Source organism: Ochotona princeps, chromosome 18, assembly GCF_030435755.1.
Source record: "Ochotona princeps isolate mOchPri1 chromosome 18, mOchPri1.hap1, whole genome shotgun sequence".
NCBI classification, from domain to species: Eukaryota; Metazoa; Chordata; class Mammalia; order Lagomorpha; family Ochotonidae; genus Ochotona; species Ochotona princeps.
Genome location: NC_080849.1, coordinates 13369331 through 13383585, shown reverse-complemented (window position 1 = coordinate 13383585; position 14255 = coordinate 13369331). Strand labels below are relative to the sequence as shown.

General features: G+C 46.7%; 1 protein-coding gene across 4 annotated transcripts in view; it reads left to right on the top strand.

Moving 5' to 3' along the window:
• NEDD4L (NEDD4 like E3 ubiquitin protein ligase) overlaps positions 1 to 14255 on the top strand; it is a 290593-nt gene that overhangs the window by 127779 nt on the left and 148559 nt on the right. The window contains exon 1 of one of the 4 annotated variants that reach the window (XM_058676801.1): positions 11702 to 11719. The exons of the other annotated variants lie outside the window; for them this stretch is intronic. The gene's annotated coding sequence lies outside the window, so the exon portion shown is untranslated. Of the gene's footprint in view, positions 1 to 11701; positions 11720 to 14255 lie in introns of those variants that run through there. 4 annotated transcript variants of the gene reach the window in all.

Here is a 14255-nt window from a genome sequence, read left to right as displayed (position 1 = left end):
GTGTTTCTTCTTTTTTTCCCCTAAACTTCTTTTTTTTTTTTTTTAAATTAAGGCACTGACCATTGTCATATCTGTAGTGTTAGTTGTATTAAGGCTTCCCAGCGCCTTGTCTTCCCCCTTCTCCCCCCCCCCGCCCCGGTTGGTAACTAGGTAACTTCCATTATCTTATTTGGAAATATGTCATGTTTGTAGATAATTCTTGTTTTCCCTCTCATAAAGTTAGCAGAGGACACACAATGTTCTGAACCCTGCTTTTATTATTGTTATTTTTTAACCTAGCTCCCTACCGTGGAGCCCACTCAATAGCAATCTAGAGGGCACGCCTTGGTTGTCTTGTCCTAGCGCCCTTGCACTGCGTGGAAGTTCACTTGGTCAGTCCCCTGTTGCTGGACACTGGGTTGGTCATTCCTGGGCTTAGCTCTTGTTCCAGCACGGCTGTGGCCTCTGCTGTCCTGTGTTTGTGTCCAGTAGGGATAAGTAAGTTCTTCTCCTTTTGTCTGGTCACCATGTAGCTCCTCTGTAACCTTTTCTTCTCTCCAGCTCTGTCTTTTCACTTTAATCCCCTGTTTAAGAGGCGCAGGCTTCGAGCCAAGCACATTCCTTCATACCCTGAAAATTTAAAGCTAGAAAAGAACCTGATGGGAGGGCTTACCTCCTCATTTTGTGAACAAAGGACCTGAGGTCAGGGAAGTGATGAGAGGGACTCTGTACCCAGGGTCTGCCTTGCTTTCTGGCCCCTTGCAAGCAGGTACACTCTGCTACACTCTTCTTCCCTCTGACCGCCCTTGACCAGGCTATCCTCCAAGGGTCCACAATAAGCAGCAGCGCCTGGGAGCTTGTTGGAAACATGGCTTTGGGACATTGGCATCCGTCAGGTGCTGGTTCAGTCTGCTTGCTTCTCCCCTTTCCCTTTTTAAACGATAGATTTGTTTGAAAGGCAGAAAGGTAGGCAGAGATCTTGAACTGACCCTCTTATGGGATGCTGGGGTCACAGGTGGGGCTTGATCCCCTGCACCCCTCAGTCTGCTCTAGATCTGCCTCCCTGATCATTCACCTGGAAAAACAGCAGGATATTGGGGATTCCTGATACCCATGTCAGGGCCATGGATAGAAGCCTTGACTTTAGCCTAGCCCAGCCCTGGCCATCACAGTCATTTGATGGGTGAACCAGTAGTAAGTGTGTTCTGTCCTTCTTTCTGCCACTCTGAATTTCAAACAAATAATCAAAGGGGTTCAGGATGTCAGCCCTCCCCTGGATGTACTGAGTGAGGTGTGCTGCATAACTGGGTTTGTTCATGTGCACCATGGTGCTGGAGGGGTGCTGGCGTGCGTGCAGTGCATGTACAGGGATGCCGCACCCTCCAGATGCTGTCCTGACTCCACCCACCTGCCCCTGTGATGCTGCGGTCATTGCCGGGTAGCACTGCCTCCCATTCCTGCTTCATGCATTCAGATGCATTTTTTTTAAACAAAGATTTATTTATTTTTGTACAAAAAGATTTACAGTGAAAAGGAGATTCAGAGAGAAAGATCTTCCATCCACTGATTCATTCCCCAAGTGGCCACAGTGGCAAACTGGAGCTGAGCTGATCCAAAGGCAGGAGCCAGGAGTTTCTTCTGAGTCTCGTACGTGGGTACAGGATCCCAAGGCTTTGGGCCATTCTCTACTGTTTTCCCAGGCCACAGGCAGGGAGCTGGAAGGGAAGCAGACCGACCATCCAGGGTACAAACCAGCGCCCAAATGGGATGCCAGCGCATGGAAGGTGAGGACTTTAGCCATTGGGCTACTGCAACAGACCCCAGATGCATCTTGTTTGGCAGGTGCTCCTTCTCTGTTTATTTCATGACTCTCTTCACGCTGGCTAGTGCATCCCTCGTGGGTTCAGTTATATTGAACATTTACCTACCATAAAATGCTTGCTAGAAAATCTGCTACCACATAGGCATGATCTGTTGCATTGCTTCACTTCAGCTGTGGGGCCCATGTGCATGAACATGCAGGGACATGTGCTTGCTGTGATATTAGGCCTTGATGCACAAGTAAAAGCTTAATTGCAAATTACTTCTTAGATTATTTACAGACGGACGTGGCAGCTGAAATGGTATAATGTTCTGTAGCAGAGATTTTAGGGCGATAATATAGTTAATTGGTAAATGTGCAAGATAGGAGGGTTGTCTAGAAAGACAGTTTTAAGCACATTTTTAAAAAGATTTATTTATTATGTGGCAGGTGGAGTTAGAAAGGAGAAAATGATTTTCCCTCTGCTGGTTCAGTCTCTAAATGGCCACAATGACCGGTGCTGGCCTCTGCTGCTTTACCAGCTGTACCAAATTAATTTCTGTTTTATGAAAGAGAGATATTCCGTCTACTGTTTTATTCCTCCAATGCCTGCCATGGTCAGGATGTGGCCAGACTTACGCCTAACACAGGGGACGCAGGTCCATCGCTGACTGCCTCCCAGAGTGTACAATAGCAGGAAGCTGGATCAGAAGCGGAGGAACCAGGGCTTGAAGCAGCTCCTTCAGGGTGAGGTGCAGTATACATGTGATGTTTTTAAATATTTATTTATTTATTTTTTATTGGAAAGTCAGATACAGGGCCCAGCGGCATAGCCTAGTGGCTAAGGTCCTCGCCTTGAACACACCAGGATCCCATATGGGTGCCGGTTCTAATACCGGCAGCTCCGCTTCCTCTCCGTCTCTCCTCCTCTCTGTATATCTGACTTTGTAATACAAATAAAATAAATGTTAAAAAAAAGTCAGATATACAGAGAGCAGGAGAGATGGAGAGGAAGATCTTTTGTCCACTGGTTCACTCCCCAAGTGGCTGCAGTGGCTAGAGCAAGCCGAAATGAAGCCAGGAGTTTTTTCCAGGTCTCCTATGCAGGTGCAGGGTCCCAAAGCTTTGGGCCATCCTGTACTGCTTCCCCATGCCACAAGCAGGGAGCTGGATTGGAAGTGACGCCACCATGATTAGAACCTATGCCTATATGGGATCCCGGCTCATGCAAGGCGAGGACTTTAGCCGCTAGGCTGCTGCGCTGGCCCAGGATGCAGCATCTGTAACTGCTGTGCCAAGCACCCTACTCCCAAGGCAGGCCTTTTGTACTGAGACATGGCGGATTCTTCTTTTCTAAATGATGGTAACTGCACCCAAATTAGTAAATGTTAAAATAACTGGCTGGCAAGTAGATTTTTAAAAATTCTTTTTCAGTTTTAATGTAATCAAATGAAATCCTTCTTCTGACTATTGATCTCTCAGATAAATGACATCCTGCCAGGTTGTCTCAGAAGGGCAGTGACTCAGAACCAATGAATTTGTAACATTTGAAAAATACAACTGCATACTAGAATTCATAAGGTATAATTAGCTAGAGAAACAGTTTCAATATTTTAAGATGTATTCTAGTTCGTTGTAACCAGCCTGGGCAAAGGCAGTCCAGTTCCAACTGGCTGCTGCAAAAAAGCCATTGCTTCCAACCACAGAAAATAATTAGTTTCACAGAATGACTTACAATAAAGACGCAACCTTTGTTGAGTTCAGAGGCCATGCTGACTTTATTCCCAGGTTTGTCGTGGTATCCAGTAGTACTTCACTTTTTTGGCATCTATGAGTTTACAAAACAGTTAGTGGTGACTCATGTATTCACAATCAACATTAATTTTGCTTTTGCTTCCCCTGTGAAAGATGGTTATGTGGAATATGAAAAAGACTGACATACATTTCTTGACTCTAGGGTACTCCTGGTCTAATAAAAGCCTTGGAATCGTCCCTATGCAGGATTTCTGTGGAATGGCTCCTATTGGGATGATGGAGCAGATTCCAGGCAGATGAAAATTGCTCCATCACACTGTAGGTACTTGATTGGTGAGCAGTCACAATGTTTCAGGAATCACTTGGCATTTCTGGACTTTAGCTGTCCAAGTTGGAGCTAGAATTTCTTTAAATTTTTTTGATTTATTTTTATTGGATTTATAAAAGAAGGAGAAACAAAAAGATCATTTATCTGCTGGCTCACTCCCCAAAGTGGCCACACAGCTAGAGCCAAGCTGATCTGAAGCCAGGAGCCAGGAGCTTCTTCTGGGTCTCTCACATGGGTGCAGGGTCCCAAGACCTTGGGCCATCGTTGACTGCTTTTCCAGGCTGCAAGTAGGGAACTAGATGGGGAATGAAACAGCTGGGACATGAATCAATTCCCATATGGGATCCTAATACATGCAAGGTGAGGATTTAGCCACTAGGCCATTGTGCTGGGCCCAGAATTTCTGTGATTTCCATTGCATTAGATCCTTTTTTTCTTTTTTAAGATTTATTTTTATTGTAAATTCAGATATACAGAGAGGAAGAAAGACATAGAGGAAGATATTCAGTCCGATGGTTCACTCCCCAAGCGACCACAACAGCCAGAGCTGAGCCAATCCGAAGCTAGGAGCCAGAGCCTCTTCTAGGTCTCCCATGCAGGTGCGGGGTCCCAAGACTTTGGGCTGTCCTTGACTGCTTTGCCAAGCCACAAGCAGGGAGCTGGTTGGGAAGTGGGGATACCAGGATTAGATCTGGCGCCCATATGGGATCCCAGTGTGTGCAAGGCAAGGACTTTAGCCACTGGACTACCACACTGGGTCCAGTTGCTGTATCTTAAAACACTAGGGGAGAGAGCAAATGATTCGTGAAACTAAATGAAGCCCTCCAATTCTGACATCCAGCAGAGTGAGAGAGAGAGGAAAATTAGATTTAAAAAATCAAAGAGAGTTCTGAGAAAGAAGAACTCAACAGCATACCAGTAATCAAGCAGAATATCAGGTGCAAACAAATCTCTTCCTGTCCTCAGAGGTCTGTGAGCAAGTGTCTTTTAGACACCTGGATGGAGACAAAAACTCAACGTATAATTGTGAGTGAACACAAAGGGTCGGTGATCCCTTGAAGATGGTGAATAGTATAGAATCTATTACAGGTGTTCTCATTTTTTTTGCCTGTTGAGAGCATTATTTCTTCTAAAGTGTTAATGGCCATTTGGTCACAGATTTTCATCTTATTTGAAAGACAGACAAAGTTCTTTCTTCCATCTGCTGGTTCACTTGTCTCATGCCTGCAACACGGGTGGGCCAGGCTAAGGCTAGGAGCCGGAGCTCAGTCTAGAAGGCAGGGCTGCGGGTGCTTGAGCTGCTGGATGTGGGTGCACAGGGCAGTACTGCAGACAGGCCCTCTCTCAAGGATGTTGGCATCCTTAGCAACAGCTTAACTGCTGCACCTGCTGCCTACCCCACCTTAGGTTCTTTCAATGACTTTTTCTTTTAAAGCAATGTGGTTTTATGGTTCCCCGGCTGGTAAATGAGTCAGGTAGAGTGTGAGTGGCGAGGCCCAGAACTGGTATCCCTGTGTTGGTTCCAGTCCAAAAGCCGAGGAACACAAGGATTGGAGAACTGTGGATCTTGTAAGTTGACAGAAATATTTGTCCTTTCTCAGAATGATGGAAGCTATCTTTAGGAGAAATGTTTTGATGAAAACATCTGAAAGTTTGTTGTGTCACCATGAGTAGCATGGGAGTAGTTTTAATACAGGACTCTGTGTGTGTGTGTGTGTGTGCGCGTGCGCGCGCTTGTGTGTCCATCTGTGCAAGCTGTGGGCAAGGCAGAAGTGGAATGGGAGAGAGAGCAAGGGTATGAGAAGCTGCTGATAGGGGTGTGGGGGGTGTCGTCTGGGAGAGGGAACTGAGATGATTAAGTTAATTGGCATAGCGTAAGAATAGAAAACCTGTAGGAAGTGGGACTTGAAATTTCAAGGTGCTCCATTAGTCATTAGTTGAATACTGAGAGAGAAATGGTGGAAACTTCCAGTGATTAGGAAAGGAAATTATGCAGAAATGTTCCGTATTCCTTTGCTGGTGTTCAGGTACAGTGCAGTTCTAGTCTAGTTCGCTTCTCACTTCCTTCCCCCTCCCCTTGGATCTGACCAAGCTCAGCTGCCCTTCCTGCCTCTCATTCCTCTTACTGAAATGAGGCTGCTTACTCTCAGAGGAGTGATACAAGTCCCTTGTGCATTGAGTTCAGGATTCCTTGCAGCTTGCAGCTCAAGTGTGGCTTGGTTCCATTTAGCACTGTTACGTGACGAGGACTCTAAGAGCTGTTGTCTGACTTAGTCAGCTTGGCACATTTGTGGAGCTGTGTTTGCACTAAGTCACCACCTCCTGTTCTCAGGCATAAACCCCCAAAGGACTGTGCACCCCCACAGATCTGACATTAAGGTCCCATAAGCATAGAGCTGTGGCATCGTAGTTTGAGGTGGCGGGAGAAACCATATACAGTAGCAGGAAGAACACATATGAGAGGTAAGGCAAGGGGCAGGTATAGCCCAGCAGAGGCAGGGAGCAGAGCTGCAGGCAGATGTGGGAGAGAGACTTGTGGATGTTTGGCATGTAGGGGAGTAGAGGGTGAGGTGATCTGTTCCTTGACCCAGTGCAGATAGTGCAGGGCCAACACACAGATGGGAACCCAGCAGCAGCATGCACACAGGAACCCAGCTCCCAGTACCAACACACAGACAGGAACCAAGCACCCAGTACCAACATGCAGATGGGAACCCAGCACCAACACAGCCGACAGGAACCTGCCACCCAGTGCCAACACACAGACAGGAACCCACCGCTTTCCCATGGGCATCTCTGAGTGGCTCTGTGTTCCTCCCACTGCGTCCGAGCCCAGAGTGGGGTTCTGCCAGCGCCCCGCACACACAGGAAGGAGCCTCCTTCCAGGTTGCCCTGCTTTCTTGCTCTGAGCTTTGGGAACATGTACTTTAGTTCTGTTGTCCACTCCCTGCTCTAAGCCTGCTCTGTGTTTCCCGCTAAGCATGGAAGTGGTTAGAAATATTTTCACCAGAAAGTGTTTCCAGGGATCACACGAGAATACCTGAAAACTCCGACTCACACACTCACCTTGTTTCTTAGCCATGACAAGTAACACATAGCCTTCTGTCTTTGACTTTGAAAAATGGGTTATTCCATTCAGCTTTCTTGGGTGAAAACCAACAGAAGAGGATTATGTAGAAGGCAAGAACAACAATTAGCCAAATCACCCATTGTAAAGAGTTTTTTTGTAAAGAGTTCTTTCTAGAACACCTGGGATGGGGCATTTTATCATCATGGGTCCTTGCAGCTGCCTCACTCTCTGGGACCATTTTCTCCCCTGGAGAATGGGTTATGGCAGCTAGTTTATGTGAGGGCTCGTCAGAATGTGTAAAAACAGAAAATGTGGGCCCGGCGTGGCCTAGCGGCTAAAGTCCTCGCCTTGAAAGCACCGGAATCCCATATGGGCACCGGTTCTAATCCTGGCAGCTCCACTTTCCGTCCAGCTCCCTGCTTGTGGCCTGGGAAAGCAGTTGAGGACGGCCCAATGGATTGGGACACTGCGCCCGCGTGGGAGACCCGGAAGAGGTTCCTGGTTCCCGGCTTCGGATAGGCGCGCACCGGCCCGCATCGGCCCGTTGTGGCTCACTTGGGGAGTGAATCATCGGACGGAAGATCTTCCTCTCTGTCTCTCCTCCTCTGTGTATATCTGGCTGTAACAAAAATGAATAAATCTTAAAAAAAAAAAAAAGAAAATGTGTGGTGCAAAAAATTTGATATCTGTACACATGAGCAGTGTTCAAGGAATATATGGGAAATGCTTGTTGAGAAAACTGTATAATGAGTTCAGAAATCTCAAAAATAGTTGGGAGCTATAATCAACTTTCCCACACTTTTTGAAGTATGCTGGCTAGACAGGAGAGTTGTGTGCAGGTGAGATGGGGGTGGGGGCTGCAATAGGAATATAGGAAGGTATGTTAGGAATCTTGGGTTACTAGGTCTGTGAAAATGAACTGTAGCATGGTGTAATGTAGAGCCCCTGAGCCATAGGCTGCCTTAGTGGCATGACTTGGTAGCTAAAGCACGGTGTTTCCACAGTGCTTGGTATCTGATGGTGGCCAGACTGGGGGATCTGGAAGGAGATACTGTGCTGCTCTCCTATATGGCACACAATATACAGAGAACCATGGGAACAGAAGAGCTCCTGCCGGGATAGCAGGCTAGTGCTACTATTTTGTTGATTAGAATTCCCCGAGGGGATAATACTTAGAGACACCGTGTTTACTAGATGTTTCTGCCCAGTTCTAGTTCTTGCAAAGACCTTCAGGGAGCAGCCCAAACAGAAGCATCGGAGTTAACCAACGGCTAAATTATTAGCACGGTTGGGTTAGTTGTTGATGTATGAGTCAGAGCTTCTGAAATGTGTTGCCTTGAGTAGGTTGAGCCTCCTCCTCAACCTGTTGTCCTAGCATCTAAAAATGGAAACCTGGGGCCAGGCTCTTTCCAGATCATAAAAATAATTCTGAATTAGTGGAGCATAAATGAACACGACTTCATTCCAGGTGTCATTTTCAAGTTTCTTGGGACAGGTTGGGGCCTTTGAAATCTTGGAAAACCCCCTGTGGTGAGGTAAGCAGAGAGCAGCCCTTCTGGGTAGCCCAAGACAGTTTTTTAGTTAGGCATGAGCCTCTGCCCACTTTGGTCCTGGAAGCGTCAGTTTGACGATCTTTGAGAGGTGCAGTGGAAGCTGTCACCCAGATGAGGCGGCTTCTGCTGAGCCTGGGGAAGGAGTGGTCGGCAGTGGTGCTGATGGTGTTCTTCCTGCACTGCAGGGTGTCTGCCCTGGGCTCTCTGCAGCTTCGTGCACCTTCTGAACTGAGCTCAGGTGCTTCTCCGTCGGCTCTAGATCCTGAGCACGTTGGCTCTGGAGCGCTGTCCTGATGACAGGTGGAAGCTTTAAACCCTGGCTGAGTGTGTGATTACACAGTTTGTCTTGAGACTGTTTTTTGTCCAACTGCACATTTGCTTTTGAAACTTGTACGTGATCCCAATCACTCTTTCCCCCAGCCCCCGACTTCCCAAGAGTGAGATGCAAGGTGAAAACCCAACCCTGCAGTAACTGACTTTTGTGTAACTCTGGCCACAGCTGTCCCTTGGCCTCCTGGCCCTGTTCCCGTTGTCAGTTTAATGCTTAGAATGCCGGCTCCAGTGCTAGCTTTTTGCTTCCTTGCGTTGTGGCTCCTTTTTTTTTTAAATCATTGTAGATATTCTTCTTTCTCACATAAGTTAAAAAAATTCTAATATGCAAAACATGTGAGCAGGATTTTTAAAAATTCATGGAAAGTGCATTTTTTAAAAACTATGCATGCATTTAAATTTTTCATAGGAAAGTAATCTTTTAATTTCATTTTTCCTTGAGCTTTTTGGAGTACCTACATATTCTACTTCCCTGGAAATGAGACTATTAAATACTTACTAAGTACTTTGGGTGCTTATTTCCAAGTTGCTTTGCCTAAAACAGGGTCCCGTTCATGTTCCCATCAGCAGGAAGACCCACTGTGGATGCAGGGTTGGGGGAGCCTGAACATCTTGAAATGAAGATAAGGCAGGGGGTGATGTGGGGTGGACACCGGAAGTGAATTTGAGAGCAAGGCCAGTGCATGTGTGGGGAGCAAAGAGCGGTGGTAATGAGTAAAGGGGCAGGCAAGAGCTGGGGCTGTATGTACCCCACTGAGGAGTGAGCAGTTTAAGCCCAAGGTTGTGGGGAGCTGGCTTAGAGAGTTTTAAGAGGAAAATGGTTTGGTAAGATTCCTTACTTGCAGGTAAGAGGAGCCGGGATGCCAGGTAGGAGGCCACTGCAGTGCCCAGCAAGAGGCCCGTCTAGAACCTGCTGGCATTCGGGATGGGGAGGTGGGGATTAATTTTGAACTTTGGTCAAGAAAAGAGCAGAAGCGAAGACATGTCAGCTTGCACTGACGCCTGGCTCGTGGCCACCAGGACACTCACAAGGGCTAGCTGGGAACGGTGCCAAGGCAGAATCTATGATTGTGGTAGCTCTAAAGTGTCTCCCAGTGTTCCAGCTGGAGTTGAGCAAGCAGTGGTGGTTAATGAGAATGATTTCCATGAAGAGTGCAGGGTTCAAGGAGGCCCCAGGGAGCATGAATGAGGGCAAGTAGTTTCTTCCAAATGAAAATGTGTGCGGGATCCTAACTACCCTAAAAAAAAAACTGAGCAAAACCCCAAAAAACAAACAAACAAAAACAAAAACAAAAAACCTGAGAAACAAAACCATTTCATAATTAGAAGTATTTGGCACATTACAAATCTTTATCAATTCCAACTCAGATTCTCAGCTGTCCTAACCATCTCAACTCCTGCTTAGGCACTTAGATTAAAAAAAAAAAAAAAAAGAACTATTTATTTATTTGAAAGGCAGAGTTTAAGACAGATCCTCCATCTGCTGGCTCATTTCCCAAATGTCCACAACAGCCAAGAGCTGACAAAGATGGGAGCCTAGAGCTTCTTCCAGATCTCTCATGTGGGTACAGAGGCCCAAGTACTTGAGCCATCAAGTACTTTTCCCAGGAAAGTTAGCAGGTAGCTGATGATCATATAGGATGCTTGCATTGCAGGCAGCGGCTTCACTTGCTGAGCCTCAAGGCCAGCCCTGGAACAGGTGTTCTCCATCTAGTCCCTGCCTTCTTTGTTATCCTCCTGCAGCCACAGAAACCAGCTCCAGCCGCATTGCACCTGTGCTCACTGCAGTCTGATCTAGCGCTGCGAGCAGGGAGAGGTACAAGACATTCTGTCTCCTGAGATCTGTTCCTCTGGATAGAACAGTTTTCTTTGTGGATGCTCTGGTGAAGTCCCTGGCGACTTGATGGGTTCGCCTCCAGAGCATGGCAGCTATATGCTATCCTAATCAGGAAGGCGTTGGAAGAGACAGTAATCCCAAATTGGAGGATTTTGGCTTAAGACCTTGTGAGAAAACCAAGACTCTGTGTCATGGCCTGCAGGCCTTGCCTGCGTTATGTAAGGATCATTGCCTGTATCATGTCATCCCTGGTTTGTTCAATGTATTCCTCCCCCTTCCAGTGTCCTAGTTTCTCTTTGGCTGTAGCTAGTTTTGAGTGAAACAGAGAAACTTGATGTCCCCAACTCCCAGCTGTTGGATTCTTCTCATTGGGTTACTCTTTCTTTTTAAATATGTGATAACACATCGGTAACAAATTTTAGGTGTTTTTTCTGGTGGTAACAGGTTGAAACATTTGGACAAGACAAAATATAAAGCATTGATCAACCTGTAAATCCAAACAGCCAGATATTGAGTCAGTTACCATTTTTTTATTTCCTTCCAGTCCTTTGGCTATATTTATGTGTATGACAGTAGTTTATGAATTTGAACTAATACTGCAATTATATTGTTTCACATGTTTTTAACCAGTTTTTCACATTGAATGTTTAATCATGGTGCATATTGTAAAACTTAAAGAAGAAGACATGCAGATGGAGAGAGAACCTCCATTTATTGGTACACTCCCCTGATGCTGCCAGCAGCCAAGTCTGAGCCAGGCTGGTGGCAGGAATAGGAGATCCAATTCTGGTCACCCATGTGGGTGGCAGGGACCCAGGTACTTGCTACCCCAGGGAGCTATATTCAAATGAGGAACCCACATTTAAACTTAGACACTCTGATTTAAAATGTGATTTTTTTTTTGAAAGGTAGCGTAACAGATATCTTCCATCTGCTTGTTCATTGTCTAATGTCCATAGCAACTGGGGCTGAACCACACCAAAGCCAGGAGCCAGGAACACAGTCTGGTCTTGCATGTGGGTGGCAGGATGCCAAGTACCTGTACCATCAACTGTTGCCTTCCAGGGTGTGTGTCTCAGGGAGTTGAATGAGCTACAAAGGTGGAACTCTCTCCTAGGCATGCTCATGTGGAATAAAGGTGCCCGTCACCATGATGCTTAATGCACTGTGTCACACCTGCCTCTGGGTGTTGAGAGCTGCAGAGTATGGATAAATCCATGGTGGCTTTTGAAGAGAAAAAAAACTCAAGATCCTGCTAATTCACAAATCCTCTTAAGATTGAAAATACAAAGAAAATCCAAAGCTGAGCCTTCTTTGGAATATTACTGTGAAATTCTGGTTTCCTGCTGTTGGTGTGATCTTTTGCATGGAGTTGGTTTTCACAACTTGCTTTCTTTTTTTTTAACCATGTTTTTTATATTTATTTATTTTTTTTTAATAATCTTACATAGTTGATTAGGGTATAAAGGGCCAAGGGCTACAGGAAAGTTGGTAAGACCATTGTTTCCACACTAATATCATCATTTGTTTTCCTCTTGTATCTGTGGTTAGGGGAGAAAAAAAGGGAGAAGCCCCACCTAGCCTCCCACCCATCCCAGGTCCCTGATGTGGGGCACACTCCGAGAGTCCTGCTCAAGCAGTTTTGATAGTTCAACAGTTCTGAATTGCTGCCAATCTCGCTGTTCCAAGCATGATGAAATCTATTCAGAATCCACTGGCTGACATAGTCTCTTCATGGTTGGGGTTCTGAGATCAGCAGTTTAGTTGGAGGAATCTCTAAAGAAACTCGTCTGATGTGATCCCAGACCTGATTCTTGTGGGTGCTTGCCAATACAGGGTCTGGCACCGTCCGTCGCCCCAGTCAGCTTATGCACATGTTGGTCATTGCAAATGCTGGGTCAGTTCTGTTTCCAGCCCTGTCTTCCACGTGAACCAATGGGTGTTGTAGTCCGGCCCGATCCTGCCCACTTCATACTTGGCCCTCACACAAACCAATGGGAGCTGCAGCCTAGTTGGGGCGACTCCCCATAACCCCCATGAGGCCTGCCCTCTACCCTGGTTCCTATGCATGCCGGTATGTACCACAGACTTGTTCAGTCTGTCCCACATCCCATTTACCTCTCGTGTATGTTGGAGGGCATTGAAGCCTAGATCAACCCAACCAATCCTACTATCCAGCCCCCACACAAACTGGCGGGTGCCTTTCTGTCTAGCCACCCCTGCCCCAATCCTGGTTTTCATGCTCTCCAGTGGGAGTAGCCCAAGAGGGAGGTGCCCACTATTTCTCTACTAGGCCACTCCCACTCCTGGATTATGCACTCTCCAGGTGGTTCTGGCATTTAACTTGACACATTTAGCCCCCAGTGCCAGCCTCTGCCAGCTAATGCTGCGGCAAAGCCCAACCAACCCTCACCCACTCTAATTTTTTCTTGCACCAGTCAGAACAGTCAGCCCAACCTGGCTTTTCCCCGATCTAGCTCACATGAGGCCCACGTGAGATCTGTTTCCTTGGCTTGGACTCAGGAGGGCAGAGGGCACAGTGTCTTGCACCTATACTTCATATTGTGAACTCTTGGTCTCCTTCCCAACAATGCTGCCTTGTTCAGGTTTTTTATTTTTGCTTGTTTGTTTTTTAACTTTTGTCTGTTGTTCTTGGGGAATTCAGCAGCAGTATTTGTCCTTTCTTGTCCTGTCAGCTCCCAAAGGCAGGCTTCCTCCTCTAAGACCTCCAGCTCTTCTTTCTCCTACAGTGCTTCCTGTCTCACAAAATCTGTGGTTCTCAACTCCGCACAGTTGTGCCTTTCACACTTAGCTGTATGTGGAGACACTTTGGTCTGTCACAGCTGAAGAGAGCTGTTCACTAGTGGACAGAGGCCAGGGATGCCGACAAGCACCCTGCAGTGCCCACCGTGGACCACTGAAGGTCGGCCAAGGATTACGTGGTTCCAGGTGTTAGTGATGCCTTGGTAAGACTTAGTTGTCTGTCCTTGGGCATGCTGCACAGATTGTCCGCTGTCTGCATCCCTGTCTGCTGATACTGCGCTCAATGGCTGCAGTTCTTAATCTGGGGATGTGCGGGAGATGAGAATGGTAAAGGGCTCTCTCGGTCGGGGGTGGTGGGGACAGGGTAATAACCCTAGATTGACACCAGGTGTTGGGTGGAGTGGACATTGGTGTCTTCTGTAAGTCAGTTGTCACTTTGAGGGGGCCTCATGTCCACCTCTATGGCAGGTGAAGGGTACCAAGACTCATGACATTCCCTCTACCTGGTGACGTCTCACAGGTCAGTGCTGAGCTTGTTCTTGATAAGATGCAGTCTGATCTCTGTGTGGATTTGGCAAGAGCTCAGCTCTTCCATTTAGGTGGGATGATTTAGATGTCAGGAAGCGATGTGAGTGGATTAAACTACTTGTTATATAAGTTTGCCTAACATGTTGGAAAGGTCTGGTTATAGCCTTTTTGTTTTTTCTTGCAGAATGAAGTTTTGTGTGAGTGTTTTTAGAGACAGGGTCCCACTGACTGTGATTATGGTAGACTAGCTATTAATCAGGACTCTCATTTGTCTGCCTCTTGAATAAGATAGTCATTTAATCAGTGACTCT